Genomic DNA, 16,396 nt, shown 5'->3' with positions numbered 1-16,396 from the left:
TCCTACCTAGCACTGAGATTAAAGGCATGCTCTACTAGAATCAAGCTTAAAACTCCTTTAAAATTACCCTAAAACCTAGGATAGCAAAATCTCTTCTCAAGGATAAAAGAACCTCTGGTAAAATCACCATGCCTGACCTAAAGCTTTACTACAGAGCAATTGTGATAAAAACGGCATGGTACTGGTACAACGACAGAAAAGTAGACCAATGGAATACAATTGAAGACCCAGAAATGAACCCACACACCTATGGTCACTTGATCTTCACCAAGGGAGCTTGTATTAGTCAGGGTTCCCTAGAGTCACAGAACTTATGGATAGTCTCTAGATAGTAAAGGAATTTATTGATGACTTACAGTCGGCAGCCCAATTCCCAACAATTGTTCAGTCGCAGCTGTGAATGGAAGTCCAAGGATCTAGCAGTTACTCAGTCTCACGCAGCAAGCAGGCGAAGGAGCAAGAGCAAGAGCTAGACTCCCTTCTTCCAATGTCCTTATATTGTCTCCAGCAGAAGGTGTAGCCCAGATTAAAGGTGTGTTCCTTAAACTCGGAGATTCAATCTTCTGGAATCTATAGCCACTATAGCTCAAGATCTTCAAACCAAGATCCAGATAAGGATCTCCAAGCCTCCAGATAAGGGTCACTGGTGAGCCTTCCAATTCCGGATTGTAGTTCATTCCAAATACTGTCAAGTTGACAACCAGGAATAGCCACTACAGAGCTAAAACCATCCAGTGGAAAAAAGACAGCATTTTCAACAAATGGTGCTGGCACAACTGGTGGTTATCATGTAGAAGAATGCGAATTGATCCATTCCTATGGATCAATCTAAGGTCAAATCTAAGTGGATCAAGGAGCTCCACATAAAACCAGAGACAATGAAACTTATAGAGGAGAAAGTGGGGAAAAGCCTCGAGATATTGGCACAGGGGAAAAATTCCTGAATAGAACAGCAATGGTTTGTGCTGTAAGATCAAGAATTGAGAAATGGGACCTCATGAAACAGCAAAGCTTCTGCAAGGCAAAAGACACCGTCAATAAGTCAAAAAGGCCACCAACAGATTGGGAAAGGATCTTTACCTATCCTAAATCAGATAGGGGACTAATATCCAATATATATAAAGAACTCAAGAAGGTGGACTCCAGAAAATCAAATAACCCCATTAAAATTGGGGCCCAGAGCTAAACAAAGAATTCTCACCTGAGGAATACCAAATGGCTGAGAAACACCTGAAAAAATGTTCAACATCCTTAATCATCAGGGAAATGCAAATCAAAATACCCCTGAGATTCCATCTCACACCAGTCAGAATGGCTAAGATCAAAAATTCAGGTGACAGTAGATGCTGGAGAGGATGTGAAGAAAGAGGAACATTCCTCCACTGTTGGTGGGATTGCAAGCTTGTACAACCACTCTGGAAATCAGTCTGGAGGTTTATCAGGAAATTGGACATGATACTACCGGAGGATCCCGCAATACCTCTCCTGGGCATATATCCAGAAGATGTTCCAACTAGTAAGAAAGAAACATGCTCCACTATGTTCATAGGAGCCTTATTTATAATAGCCAGAAGCTGGAAAGAACCCAGATGCCCCTCAACAGAGGAATGGATACAAAAATTGTGGTACATTTACACAGTGGAGTACTACTCAGCTATTAAAAAGAATGAATTTATGAAATTCCTAGGCAAATGGTTGGACCTGGAGGGCATTATCCTGAGTGAGGTAACCCAATCACAAAAGAATTCAAATGATATGTACTCACTGATAAGCGGATATTAGCCCAGAAACTTAGAATACCCAAGATATAAGTTACAATTTGCAAAACACATGAATCTCAAGAAGAACGAAGACCAAAGTGTGGACACTTTGCCCCTTCTTAGAATTGGGAACAAAACACCCATGGAAGGAGTTACAGAGACAATGTTTGGAGCTAAGAGAAAAGGATGGACCATCTAGAGACTGCCATATCCGGGGATCCATCCCATAATCAGTCTCCAAACGCTGACACCATTGCATACACTAGCAAGATTGTGCTGATAGGATCCAGATATAGCTGTCTCTTGTGAGACTAAGCTGGGGCCTAGCAAACACATAAGTGGATGCTCATAGTCAGCTATTGGATGGATCACAGGGCCCCCAATGGAGGAGCTAGAGAAAATACCCAAGGAGCTAAAGGGATCTGCAACCCTATAGGTGGAACAACATTATGAACTAACCAGTATCCCGGAGCTCTTGTCTCAAGCTGCATATGTATCAAAAGATGGCCTAGTCGGCCATCACTGGAAAGAGAGGCCCATTGGACTTGCAAACTTTATGTGCCCCAGTACAGGGGAACACCAGGGCCAAAAAGTGGGAGTGGGTGGGTAGGGGAGTGTGTGTGGGGGGGAGGGTATGGGGGACTTTTGGGATAGCATTGGAAATGTAAATGAGGAAAATACCTAATAAAATAAAATAATAAAAAAAAAGAATGGCTAAGATTGGGAAAGCAACTGAAAAAAAATGTTGTAGAAGGTTCAGGAAAGTTGAATTCATACGTAGCTGGTAAGAAACTCTGTGGGAAAGCACCAAAATTCTAAAAATTGATAACCATATGACCCAGCTAAACATTTTTTTGGCATATAATCAAAGGACTCAGTATCCTAATATAGTGAAACTTTATGGCTATAATTATTGTCCGTCTATTCACAATAGTTAAACAGCCCAGATGTCTATCAAGTGACAGATGGGTAATTAAAATATAACACACACACACACACACACACACACACACACACACACACACACCAGGCACACATGCTCAAACTTGAATGTTGCATGTGTTAACAGTACAAGTATAAAGGTCAAAAGGTAACTTGTAGAAGTCTGTTTTCTTCCACAGTGTAGGTCTAGTGATAAAAATCAGGTGAACAAGTTTATCACAAAGTGTCACTCCCCTTTGTGCCATCTACCTGGCTCCCTAATTTCATTGAAAAGTTTAAAATAAAATATATACAATTTTAGGACATACCTAGATTTATGAAAGCCATTAAAATTTCTTCTAATTTTGAAATTTTTAAAGCAAACTTTTTAATGTTCATCCAAAAAAATACATCAAAATATTTTCTGGTTGTACATACCAGTCACTCTTTTCGTAATAGAATTCAAAATCAGTATCTATAAAGCTTTCTAATAGAAAAAAGGATGCAATTCTAACCTCTCAATTAAATGCCAATGTACAACTAGATTTTATTAGCAGATATTGTCAGTTAGAGTTGGACTACATATTTTTAAACTACATAATGTCAGAGTGAAGCCTACATCTCAAATGTAGTAACAGATCTCCAAACTTGCACAAATGAATTGAAGAATGAAAGAGGCCATGAGAAAAGCAGAGATATGTGTGAAGTGGAAAAACTCCTTTGATATCTGCTTGCCATAATGGATATACAAGTTTACAGTAATTTTAAGAAAATTGTGTGAAAATTTTTATGAGCTGAATTTAAAAGAAAAGTGGTAAGGCTGAAGGCAATGAACATGTATCTTTTATAATATTTTAACTGCACCCCACAAGACCTCAACCAATATATTACTATAAGCAATGTACCAATATTCTTAAAATGAATTTGAATTAATAGAAATAGTAGAAATTCAAAATTTAAGTGGTATATTTATACTAAATCTCTGTCATCTTAAAAGAGGAAAAATATCTTGTATCTTGAAACTGCATATACTTGGTCATTTATTCAAATTTTTATAAACTTCCAGTTTATCAATGTATTATAAATATCACCTAACCTTAGGCTACACAGATGACTTATAATGCCTTTATTAGTTTTGCCAGTTTCGCAATATGAACACATTTTTTACAGTCTCATTTCATTTCTATATGCTCTAAAATGTCTTAAACAATGTTCCCCTCAGAGATGGTTCAGCCTTCCAAATCTTGAAGCCCTGAGTTTATTTGCTGTGACCCATGTATTACACAGGGGAGGGGAAGTGGAGAAAGAGAGAGAGAGAGAGAGAGAGAGAGAGAGAGAGAGAGAGAGAGAGAGAGAGAGAGAGAGAGAGAGAGAGAGAATTGAAAGCAATAATAAACAAAATAAGTTCTGATGAATATAGTATATATTTTTTAAATAACATAAAGATTTGGTGAGAGAAGCTATTTGGGGATGTAGTCATCACTGGAAATGCAGACAGCATTTCTATATCAATTGTTTGAATATCTTTTTGAAATATGTATTTAGTAATGCAATCAACAAATGTTTTTATTTTCTTAAATGATAGCTTTAGAATCCAAAGTTTTCTTTTCAAATCTTTTTGAAAAGTTCTGATTATGCTTCCATAGGCATTATGCTAAAGAAGTATTTATTAGACAAAATGAATTAATCACTGGAGAAATAATTTAGAGTACTTGAGTTCTGATTGAGTAATCTTCTAGGGTGATATTAGATTGAGTGTGATATAGTTGAAGGAGTTCTGATTACTGTGGATGTTTCACAGAAAACTATTTTAGGCTGAGTCTGCTAAAGAGTTCAAGCTCCCTTCAGTAGCTTGAAGATTTGAAATCTTGATTGTCAGCCAAATAATAGATCAACTCTGTTAGGAACACAAATGAGTCACTGGGGAAGTAATATCCATAATAAGACTTAACATTTTAATTTTCAAAATATTGCATAAACATTATCTAATGAGTCCTTGCATCAATCCCATTAGTCAGATGGATGACATTCTCTTTAAAACCAATGATAGAAAAATAATATTTATGAGGAATTTCCGAGTTTTCAAAACAAACTCCTGGTATTAATGGGAGAAACTCAAGAATATTTAACTGAGCAGTAGCTTTAGATGATTAAAGTATGTTTAGATATTAACTATACTCTTCTAAATGATCTATACTCCAGTATTACGTGAGTACTTAAAGTACAGTCTAATTATTGAATTTAATTTCCAGCAATAAAATCATTTACTTTATTTACTTTCTTCAATTTTATCTAAGACAAAGTCATATTTTTAAATGTTGGTATTTGTCTGTATTCATTGGTCAACTAAAATGTTTTATAAATAGTTATACTGTTTTTATATTCATTTTGGATGTTTTGAACTTAAGAAGTTAATACATTCTAGCTGTAGTAAAATATCTTGTGCAAATTAAAGATCAACCATTTCTTTTCAATTCCACTGAACTCCCTCCCTGATCTTTCCATAACACATTACCTATCAGTTTGATTTTCAATCCCCTCACCTTTCCCAGACTCATAAAAACATGTTAAGAAGCAATGGACAATGGACGTGTTCGCTTGTAAAATTTATGTAGTGCTTGTAAAATTTATGTATTACTTGTTACATGCCACACAGGATACTCATCAGTTGCTTTTTATTTCTTTTCAAATGGCAATCTATTCAATCGCCTCCTATCTTCCAGCTCAAAATACTATAGGTGTTTAAATTGAAAGTCCTGTTCAAGGCCTCCAAAGTCCACTGAGAAACTTTCCCAGTCTGCCTGACTCACTATATCCTTTCTGACCGTCACAGGTGGTTAATATGCCAGGGCCTTCAGTCATTGTGTTTGCTGTCTCTGTCTTACCTCAAATATCTGACTCAACCCTTCTCTTCATATATTTTCTGCTCAAATTGTATTCCCCTGGAAAAGCTGTTTCTAAGAAAAACTAAAGCAAGCTCATTTCTTCCCATCATTCTGTGGTCGTTGCTGACTTATTCCTCATTTCAACACTAACCAGAAATGAGATATTTGATTTGCTTGTCTTCCTGCCTTAAGAAAAAGAAATATAATTTTCATGACATTCAGTAAGTAATAAGTACAGACAGGAACTTTCATTTGATTAGCCCCCACCGGATACCAACTTCTTTCTACACATACAATATTAGTAGAAATTTTTCCTTGTGAGTTTTACATTCTTTGTCAACTTTTCAAGAAGTCTTTCTTTTTAACTTAAAAATTCTATTTTATAAATATTAGTGCTTTTCCTTTGACTTGAGTGGGACTTTTTGACTTAATGTTTATTTTAAAATGGGTTAATTTGTGGACATAGGTAGGTGGCTGAGTTGTTATAAGGCTTGTCATGGAGGTATGAAAGAGAATCTGAGTTTGCATACCAAACTTCCACGTGAAAGCTAGGAACTGAGATTCTGTATCTATACCTATAGGCCTGGGGAAGTTGAGACAGGTGGCACACGAATGTCCATTAGACAGATCGTTTAGTGGACTCAAAATTCAGAAAGACAAACTGCCTTTTAAAGTAACAAAGAGGAAATCAAAAGGGGAGGACAATTGGTCTCAGGCAGTGATCTAGACAAGCATACTCAAATGACCATGTACTCACATGCACTCCTGAACACAGGTACAAAACATTAGCAAACACATGTGATTGTTGACCTAAAGAGTTTAAAAGTTTTTTTTTTAATTTATTTATTTACTTACTTACTCATTTATTTTAAACTCCAGATTTTACTCCCCTCTTGGCCCACCCACCCTCAGACTGGTCCCTCCCTGCCCCCTATCTCCACGAGGATGTCACCACCCTCCACCCTCCACCCCCCACCCCACCAGACCTCTAAACTCCTTGGGGCTTTCAATCTCTTGAGGGTTACATGCATCTATCTGACTCAAGTCAAACCCAGCAGTCCTCTGCTGTAGGTGTGTTTGGAGGGGGGGGGGAGGGAGTCTCATATCATCTGGTGTATGCTGCCTTGTTGGTGGTCCGGTGTCTGAGAGATCTTGGAGGTCCAGGTTAATTGAGACTGCTGGTCCTCCTACAGGTTGTCTTCCTCCTCAGTTTCTTCCAGCTTTCCCCTAATTCAACCACAGTGCAACTTCTGTCCATTGGTTGGGTGCAAGTATTTGCATCTGACTTTTTCAGCTGCTTGTTGGGTCCTTCAGAGGGCAGTCATGATAGGTCCCTTTTTGTAAGTCCTCCATAGCCTCAGTAATAGTGTTAGGTCTTGGGTCCTCCTCTTAAGCTGGAACCCACTTTGGTCCTGTTGCTGTACCTTCTTTTCCTCAGGCTCCTCTCCATTTTCCAGCCCCGCAGTTCTTTCAGACAGGAACAATTATGGGTCTGATAAAAAAAAAAGTGTTTAAAAATTTAATATATCAAAATATAACTATTTCTCTTTTACTGCCTATGACACTGGAACTCTTGATAATCTTAGACTGTATGTGTAAAATATGTTTTTTTCTTAAATTTTACAAATAAATATTTTAGGTACTTTTGTAGTGATTTACATAGAATTTATGGAGAAAGAATTCTGGTTTTAAGTTCTCTTTGATATACTAAATTGTATAAATTAAAAGAGTAACCAAATTGTTAAATTAAAATAATTCATTTAAATTACATATTTATAACCTCTGAATTTAAATAAGCTAGAATAAACTTTAGATTGTAAATAATATCTATTATATACTTACTTAAATATGAGAATTTTATAACAATACCATATCTGTGGGTATACATTCACATTTACCTGTTATTTTGTGTATTAAATGGTCTGTGAGCTTAGATTAGTATAAGTTTGAGATTATGTTAAACACAGTAAGCTATCTTTGTCAAAAGTTTTCTTTTCATTTCTTTTTTTCTTTGTTTTCCCTGATATCATACTGTGTATTCTCTGCAAAGGAAAATCATAATACAAATTTACAGAATGGATAATTCAGTTTCTTAGAATACACAATATAAAACAAATAGAAGGAGCGGTGGGTTAGGTAGACAGCTCATTCAAAGAGTGATTGCATAAAAACATGAAGACTGTTCCCACTATGCCCATAAAAAGTCCAACTTGATAGTTTATACCTGTAATCTCAGGGATTTGAAAGTTTAGACAGGTTAAGTCCTGGAACCCAGTGGTCAATCAGTCTATTGTAATCAAGGAATTTAACATAAGAACAGATATTGTTTCTTCCTCATAGCAAATAAACTAAGGCAGAGAACAGTAGAGGGAGATGACAGATTGCACACATTTGTGCACCTACGCACACATAAGTGTAAACATACATGCTCACTCTCATACACACACATACACACACTCACGCATGCACCCTTACACATACACACAATACACAAACATACATAATACAGTCACATATGTGCACACACAGAGACTCTCTCTCTCTCTCTCTCTCTCTCTCTCACACACACACACACACACACACACACTACTCTTAGCTTATGGTCAGAACAGAATGGAAAGGTTTATGAATCTTATACAATTTTAACTTTAAACAAAATTTTACCTTAAATCTATGACCTATGTAAAATAATACTATCCTATCTTGAATAATAAGCCTAACAGTTATGTATTAATAATAGGGAATAGTGTTCTAGTCATCTGAAAAATAGCTATGAATGATTACATTAACAGCAGAACTTAAATTTATTTCCAGGCACTGGAGAAATATTGGTGAAGTATCTGTTTTCATTTCAAATGTCAGGAAGAAGCTAATTTAATATGCATTCGTCAAAACACCTACTTGATATTTGTATTAGAAATAAAAATGTAGATATCTTTTAGGACACTTAATGGCTAGTCTAGTAATATTGCAGTAATTCTCAAAATTCCATAAAGGTTTTCTAATAAACTTGAATCCAGCATGGCATCAGAACAATGGAGATGATCAGGGATTAATATTAATCATGGTCTGTTTATTTAAATGTATTAAATATGTGTTTAAAATCTGTAAGGGAAATAAACAAACAAATGAAAATTAACAAGCCATCAAGGAACAACACTAACAAAAAACTAAAAAACAAACAAATGAGCAAAAACCAAACCAAACAAACAGACAGACAGACAGAGCATTGTGAGGGAGACAATTCCTCCAAACCATTAAGTTTGTTTTTTGTTAGCCACTGAATGCTGGGTCTGGGCCCTGCCCTTAAGTGTGATTTACGTTCCCAGTGAGAATTGCAGAAAACTAATTTTTCCTTTATAGATGGTTGTCAGTGGGAGATAGCTTCTGGCTTAGGGATAAGTGATTGTATCCACTTTCCCACTCAACACTAGGACCCTCAACTGGCTTAAACCTTTATGGGACCAGGTCATGCCTGTGAAGTCTCAATATGCTACTGGCTTGGTGTCTTTCACCCAAATTGGATCTTTTCTCTCAATAATATGATCTTTCTGCCTTCTATTCCTCAGAGTCCCTGAGCCTGAGCCTGATGGGAGGAATTTGATGGATCATTCCTTCATGGGACTGAGTATTCTAAGATCATTCCCTGTATGCAAATAATATAGTATGGGTCCCTGTAATTGTTCTTACCTAATACAGGAGGGAGCTTCTCTTGTGAAGGCTGATACTGATCTGTGAGTACAACAGATTATTTTCTTATTGTGTGGCTTTCACATGTCTCTACTCTTCTATTATTATCAAACCTTAAGCCCTATAATTTCAAAACAAACTCATTATTTTCTGACACTAATACAAAATGATCTCAGTTCACTATGATAATTTTTTAACATCATTTCATTCTTTTCTTATCTCTTTTCTGATCTATTTCTTAATTATAGAAAGTTGGTGTGCCTTTCTTTAAGACTTTTTGTTTTATTTTATTTATATTTTTATGTCTGGAATATGAGTACAACTTTGTATATTTCATGAGTCTAAGTGTACATTTGTATGTAGAAGACAAATGGGAAAGACAATGATTTTTTTTAATTTATATTTTCCTCAATACATGAGCACATTATATTTTGGTCAAATTCCCTATCAGTCTTTACCTCACTTGTGTACATACATGTAACATTTGTGAGGTATGACTAGTGGACTACTTTTCTCAAGGGCTTAGATTGCATTCAAATTCTTTCAAACATACCTTTATCATATTTTTAAAAAGTTTTATTCTTATAGTTTTCTGCTTATACTTGTGAGGAAGCAATATTTGTGGTGCTTTCTATGGCAATGTGTGAGCACATTTAGTCCCACTCCTTTTTAACATATCAAAGGAGATAATTCTGTGCTATGGATTTGATTTTCTGTAATGCCAGTATATAACTCAAAACTTAACATACTTCATTCTCAGTATACCAGAAGATGCAGGTAATTTTGTAGCTGGAAATAGATTGAAGCATTTATTTCATCTGTTTTTATCTTAGAGACTTTGAATTCCAGGATCATTAACAACTGGAGTAAATTCTTAATTTGTATTTCACATGGACAATGGAAAACAAGAGTTTGTATTTGGAAGTGTCTATAATGGTGCCAAAATACATTAGCGAAATAATTATGAATGCAATTTTTGATTAGTGTTATTTTTTTTATTTCCACTGTATTAACTTATTAATTTGTGTATATGTCTGTATGTGTGTACCTGCATGCATACTACTCTTCAGATATGGAAGTCACCCTCTCCTTTTATACTGTGCATCCCAGGTTTGGAAGAGAGTTTCTCTGGCTTAGGAGATAGTACCTTCATATGATATGCTATCTTGCAAGTTCTTTTTGTTTGTTTGTTTGCTTTTGGTTTGTTTTTAAATGTACTAATTATCTTTTATTCATGGGCCTCTCATAATGTATATGGAATTAAAATAGGCTCTACTGTCCTAGTTTTCTCTAAATTCTCTCCAGATAAACTATTTCACACTAGTTTCCAAACCATTTACACTGCTTTCCTCGTATCAGAAGTTCACCTGCATTTGCACTCTTTCTCTCTTTTTAGCTTATGAGAATTAATGTTCATTCGCTTTCCAATATCTCTAAAATTTGACTCTGTATATCTGTATATTTTATGTGTCTGTATGTATCTATGCCTGATTTTTATATTTAGAATGTTTCTATGTGTCAGTAAGTGTTAGTATGTACATGTTGTGTTTCTTTGTTTGTTTTGATGGATGCTTTTTTATCTGTATTTTCTCTCTCTCTCTCTCTCTCTCTCTCTCTCTCTCTCTCTCTCTCTGTTGGGGGAGGGAATTTTTAGAAATGTGACATGGTGAATTCTGAAGTATACTCATATACTCTTTTCCTATAGAACAATTCTTTTTATGTCTTAAAAGAATGTTATTTCAATCTCAATAAAATAAATTCATATTTACATGGAACTTAGATTCATGAATATCTAAGTCAAGAGAAAATGTTATCTAATATATTCATGTTTGTGTATGTTTAAAACTATATGCCTATTTTTTAAATTAAATTTACTCTAATTCTAAATTATTTTCAAATAAAAATCATGAGGGGAAGGTTTTGAGCACAGAAGTTCACTCATCTTCTGTATCTGATACATCGTGTATCCACACTTACACACTTGCACGTACCACTTTGCAATTACTTTAAAATCATAAATCATTTGGCACAGGGTTTAAACAGACGTCGATATTTATGTAAATAATCACTGAAAATTCAACAGAATTTCTTCTGAAGCTGAAAGAATGAAAGAACTCTTTAAATATATATTTCAAATTTTAGAACTTTGTCCTATGAATTTTTTATTCAGGAATTCTTCCTTTCAATATATTATCTCTAGAGCACCCTCTGTCTTAAATAATATATTTCATACAATGCAATAGACTTGTCTTAAAGCCTCAACCATACATGATACCTCATTCCTCACTAGACTATACAAAGTGAAAATGAATGAAAGTGTATTTTTTTATTTCTGGTCATCTTAGGCAAGGCAATATGCACCTATTTAAACATTAATTTCTCCAGTATTTGCATTTGCCTACATTCTTAGCACTGAGCTATGTCTCAGTTGAGGAAAAGTTATAATAATGAAATGTTCCATGCCCGAATGAAGAGACATAGAAGAGTTAAATGAGCAGCAAGATGGCAAAAACACCTTCTACAAGCAGAACCTAATTCAGAACCAAATGATAATCTTCAACAAATGAAAGCCATAAAGCAAATATATGATCATGATCACACTTTAAAGACTGTGCAGACTTATTTTTCAATAAAGCTTTAGGCTTGTACTTAGATAACATTAACTTGACAATTACCAAATGATGAAGGTTTTAGTGAATGTTATGAAAGGACAAGTGTAATATAACTATAACCTTAAATGGAATGTGTTATGCCTCAGAACTGTCTGCTCATGAGCAGAGGCTTCCAGGAAGACTGTCAAGGAAGTTACAGAAGTGATAGTGTTCCAAGTATGGGATATCTTTATTTGCCATGGCTTACTTAAGAAAAAAAAGTTCATTAAAAATTGCATGTACTGCTCCACTCTATTGATAAATAGAAAACACTGAAAGTGAAGTCAGACCAAGCATAGGCAGAAGACCACAGAAGTACATCACCCTGGTTACAGGTTGCAGAATGTGGAGTGCCCCTTGCTAGCAGACCAGGAGAAAAGTGCTTGTCATAAAACAACTTGAGATACCCAAACTCAAGAACAAACATTTGATTTTAAGCATGATCAGTGATGGTAAAGAAAAAAATGGAAAATTTCCATAGAGCACAGAATGAAAAATGGAATTTAGATCTAAGTGTCACATGTTGCTCATAAAATCCTCATTTAGACATGGCCAGAAGAATCTAGATGTGCTTTATTCCATATCCCTAAGCCTATACTTTATGATTAAACACTGTTTTCGGTCTCTAAATTTCACCAGGTTTCTAACCCACATCACCCAACACCAAGTACTTTGAATTCCAAGGAAGGTCCCTTAAAATATGCCATTATTATAAGTAAACTATATCACTGTTTAGGAATATGTTTAAAATACTAAAGAAATTTGGATACTGTTTTGATGAAACATGGACAAGAGCTGTTGAAATAATATATAAAGTACTCAAGTAGCTGAGTGTAAGTGTCCCAGTACTTCAGAAAATAAAAAATGAAATAAAAAGTAAAAGGTAAAAAGTGAAAATTGAAGAATTTGTAGTTCTCCATAGTGTTAATAGTTCTCAGAAAATTCTGCTTTCAGTTTTAGGTAGTTCCTGGTTAAAAGAACCCAAAGTAATGAAAAATATATTGCTAGTAATAATTTCTCTGAATACTCACAGACAGCTAATACAGGTAAGCCTATTTCTTTGATAACTGGGTTTAGCAAGGCACGAAAACTGAATTTATCTTGCACTATATTATGTAAATTTGTTTGAGATTGATTACTCAAAGTTTGATGACCTTTGCTTTAGGCTGCATAAACTTGAGGTTAAATGACTACTGCTGTTATGGTTGTGTCTAATTAGAACTAACAAGCCTAACCTTAATTTGTACTTCCTTTCACCCTTTGCATGAAGAGAAAATGTATTGGTGAATGATAGCAATAAAGAATATAGACGTTTTCTATCTGAAGGGACCTTGCAATGTTTGATAGTCCTTCCTGAAAATAAGCATGAAGAGCAGAGATTAGTAGTTTTTTCTTGTTAACATTCTTTAAAAAGGACACACTTTAGACAAGTCTTTTCAGCTCTGAACTGTAGCCTCCCATAAACCTGAAGCAGGCTAAACCAGAACTTGACCTTGCTGCCACTAAGGAGATTATCTAGGGTGGATCCTTCCTGCCTAGATCACTTTATTGTTCTGCCACTGCAGCTGTTCCTCTTCAAGATACTGCTACCTGCTGAGAGGCCCTGGAGCTATTCTGGAGGCTACAGAGACTATGCCCTATCCTGCTTGTCATCACCTGCAGCTGGTTCCAGGCTCCAAGGATGAATTGGCAGGAATGGACTTTCCCCCCACCCTCTCTTTTATAAAGCGTTTCCACCATTAAAAATTTGAACCTTGATCAGACTAGTTGTCTTGGTTCCATCTTTCTCTAGTCGCCTAGTTTCCCTCTCTTTCAGTTCCAAGATGCCTTCCGGGCTTGAACATGAGAGCCGCAGGCCGGCCCCAACACTGAAGTATTCAGTTAATTGACAGGGTTTCTTTTATACAAATTTAGCATAATGCAAGCACACAAATATCACAACAGAGGTTTGGAGGCCATTTTACTCTCTGAAATTCATCTCATTGTTTCTAAAGATTGAAAGTTTGAAAGATTTTATTGTGGTAAAAAGTCCTAACACAGGTGTGATTTCAGTTTGGTGGACTGGGAGGACCTACTATATAGCCATATGATTTTCCTACTAGGATTATCTAAAGAGGTAATTTATACTGTTTCATACTTCAGTAAGAAAACTGTATTCTACGTGGTAAATGTCTGTAAGGGATTTTTATGTCTCCCTCCCCCCAAAAACAGAAGAAAAGAAAATGGAAAAAAGTGCAGAAGTTGCATTCTCTGTCCTAAAAGTGGATCTGGGACTCTATTAAATATGTATTAATTGTATTTAAAATAAACTATATTTATGTCTTATATACACATGTATTTATAATATATATGTATATTTTACATACATATGTAGATCTTATACTTTCTACAATGTGACGACATTTCTGTTTAAAGTAACTGAATGTAAAATTTTGTTATAACTCTAGGAGAAAAAGTATAGTTTCCATTTTCACTATGTTATTTTGAAACAATTATTGAGCAATTTAGAAAACTGACTATATTTTTTAAGAACTCAATGATACTGCCAAACCGTAATGTACAAATATTTGGCATTATCATAAAAACGATCAGTGAAATAGAGGGAATTAACTTAGGATACAATTGACAGCGACAAATAAATGGTCTGCCTAGTATTCTTTTTTTCTATGGTTTGCGGAAAAGTAAATAAAGTACTAATAGGAAAGACATTAAGTCAATAAGAAGTTATAAATGTCTATTGCCCGGCAAAGCACAGTTTCCCAAAACCTCAAGAACAGGCCCAAGTCATGACACCTTCTTGCTTAATGTAAAATGTCACTAAAATTATTGAAACTGCAGCTTGAAAAAACTAACAAATTAAATAAATAAAACAAAACAACAACAACAACAACAAAAGAATTCCTACCTGGGAGCCTTAACCAGGAAGAATGACAGTTCAAAACATTCAAATCAGAAATAAACAAGGAGTCCAGAAATGTAGACATGTGCATCACAGCTCACACCGATTGCTTTGCTAGTCATTGCTCAGAAAAACTATCCTCAAATTCTTAGGTAGTATATAGGTAGTCAGACAGAGTTGAAAGTCATTGTACTGCACAAGAGAGAATTAGAGCCAAGATCATTATGCTAAAACACAGTGGGCAAGTTTCTTGGGCTGAAATCCAAATGGAGGTACACAGGGCAAATTTGAATTCACTGTGGCCAAAACTGAAGTTACTCTCGTAGTTAATTATTTTCTGACACCCTTCTTATTCATTTGTACTATGGATATGTTGAATATACTCCTTTAAAAGATGTGGAATGCAACCACAGTTAAAAGTGATTCGTCAATATAATCATGTCTTAGATTAAGAACAGGGAGTTTAAGAGCTTAATAAATTAATAAGTTAGGATCCACTGGGTGTGCCTCTAATCTTTCCCCTGATTTTCCTAAAATCTGAATTCTTTGGCTTGGAACTTTGTATTCTTTTATAAAACTTTAGATATGTGTAAGCATATATAATGTATATGTAATATATATATATACATGTATGTATATATATATACACATATATTTCTAAGCAGTGTTATTTTATGGTTTGCTTATATTACAAAAATTGAAGTTATAATATTAAATCTCTGGAACTTGTAAATTTCAGAGAGTTGAGATTGCAAAATATAATCATTCAAATTCCAACATTAATACAGCATGTTTATGATACTGTGAATCCCATATTATTAACAGATAATTTTTACTTGTTAATTCTATTATCAATAAATATATGACCTACTTTTGCATTTTACTTCTGAAAGCCATCATTTTTTTTTGTTTTTTTTTTTCGAGACAGGTTTTCTCTGTGTAGCCCTGGCTGTCCCCGAACTCACTTTGTAGAGCAAGCTGGCCTCGAACTCAGAAATCTGCCTGCCTCTGCCTCCCGAGTGCTGGGATTATAGGCGTGCACCACCACGCCCGGCTCTGAAAGCCATCATGATAGATATAAATTTTCTTGTTTATGTGTGTTGGTACATATCTGAAAAGTCTCTCTAAGATATACATCTAATGTTGGATTGAGGCACTTAATCTGTTAATAGCAGCCTTATTTGTAATAGCCAAAAGCTGGAAACAACCCAAATGTCCCCGAAAAAGGAATGGATACAGAAAATTTGGTAGATTTACACAGTGGAATACTACTGAGCCCTTAAAAACAATGACTTCTTGAATTTCACAGGCAAATTGACAGAACTAGAAAATATTATCCTGAGTGAAAATATTATCCAGACACAAAAGAGCACACATGGTATGGACTCACTGATAAGTGGACATTCGCCCCAAAGCTCACAATTCCCACGTTTCAACCCGCAGACGATATGGAGCTTAGAAGGAAGAACAGAGTGTGGATTCTTCAGTCCTGCATAGAGGGGGTGGGGGGCAGGGGTGGAACAAGATGATCGCAGGAGATGGATGGGGGGAGACCTGGGACGGACACAGGAGGGGGAGGAAAATAATGGG

The 16,396-nt window shown here is 35.3% G+C and overlaps 1 long non-coding RNA gene across 3 annotated transcripts in view; it reads left to right on the top strand.

Moving 5' to 3' along the window:
• Positions 1 to 13,670, top strand: part of Gm29514 (predicted gene 29514) — a 68,270-nt gene extending 54,600 nt beyond the window's left edge. For all 3 annotated transcript variants that reach the window (NR_166160.1, NR_166159.1, NR_166158.1), the window contains 3 exons: positions 9,136 to 9,300; positions 12,862 to 12,953; positions 13,473 to 13,670. This is a non-coding gene — a long non-coding RNA (predicted gene 29514). The remainder of the gene's footprint in view (positions 1 to 9,135; positions 9,301 to 12,861; positions 12,954 to 13,472) is intronic.
• Positions 13,671 to 16,396: the final 2,726 nt, after the last annotated feature.

The sequence above is a fragment of the Mus musculus genome, chromosome 1 (assembly GCF_000001635.26).
Source record: "Mus musculus strain C57BL/6J chromosome 1, GRCm38.p6 C57BL/6J".
NCBI classification, from domain to species: domain Eukaryota; kingdom Metazoa; phylum Chordata; class Mammalia; order Rodentia; family Muridae; genus Mus; species Mus musculus.
This window is presented reverse-complemented; position numbering and strand designations above follow the sequence as displayed.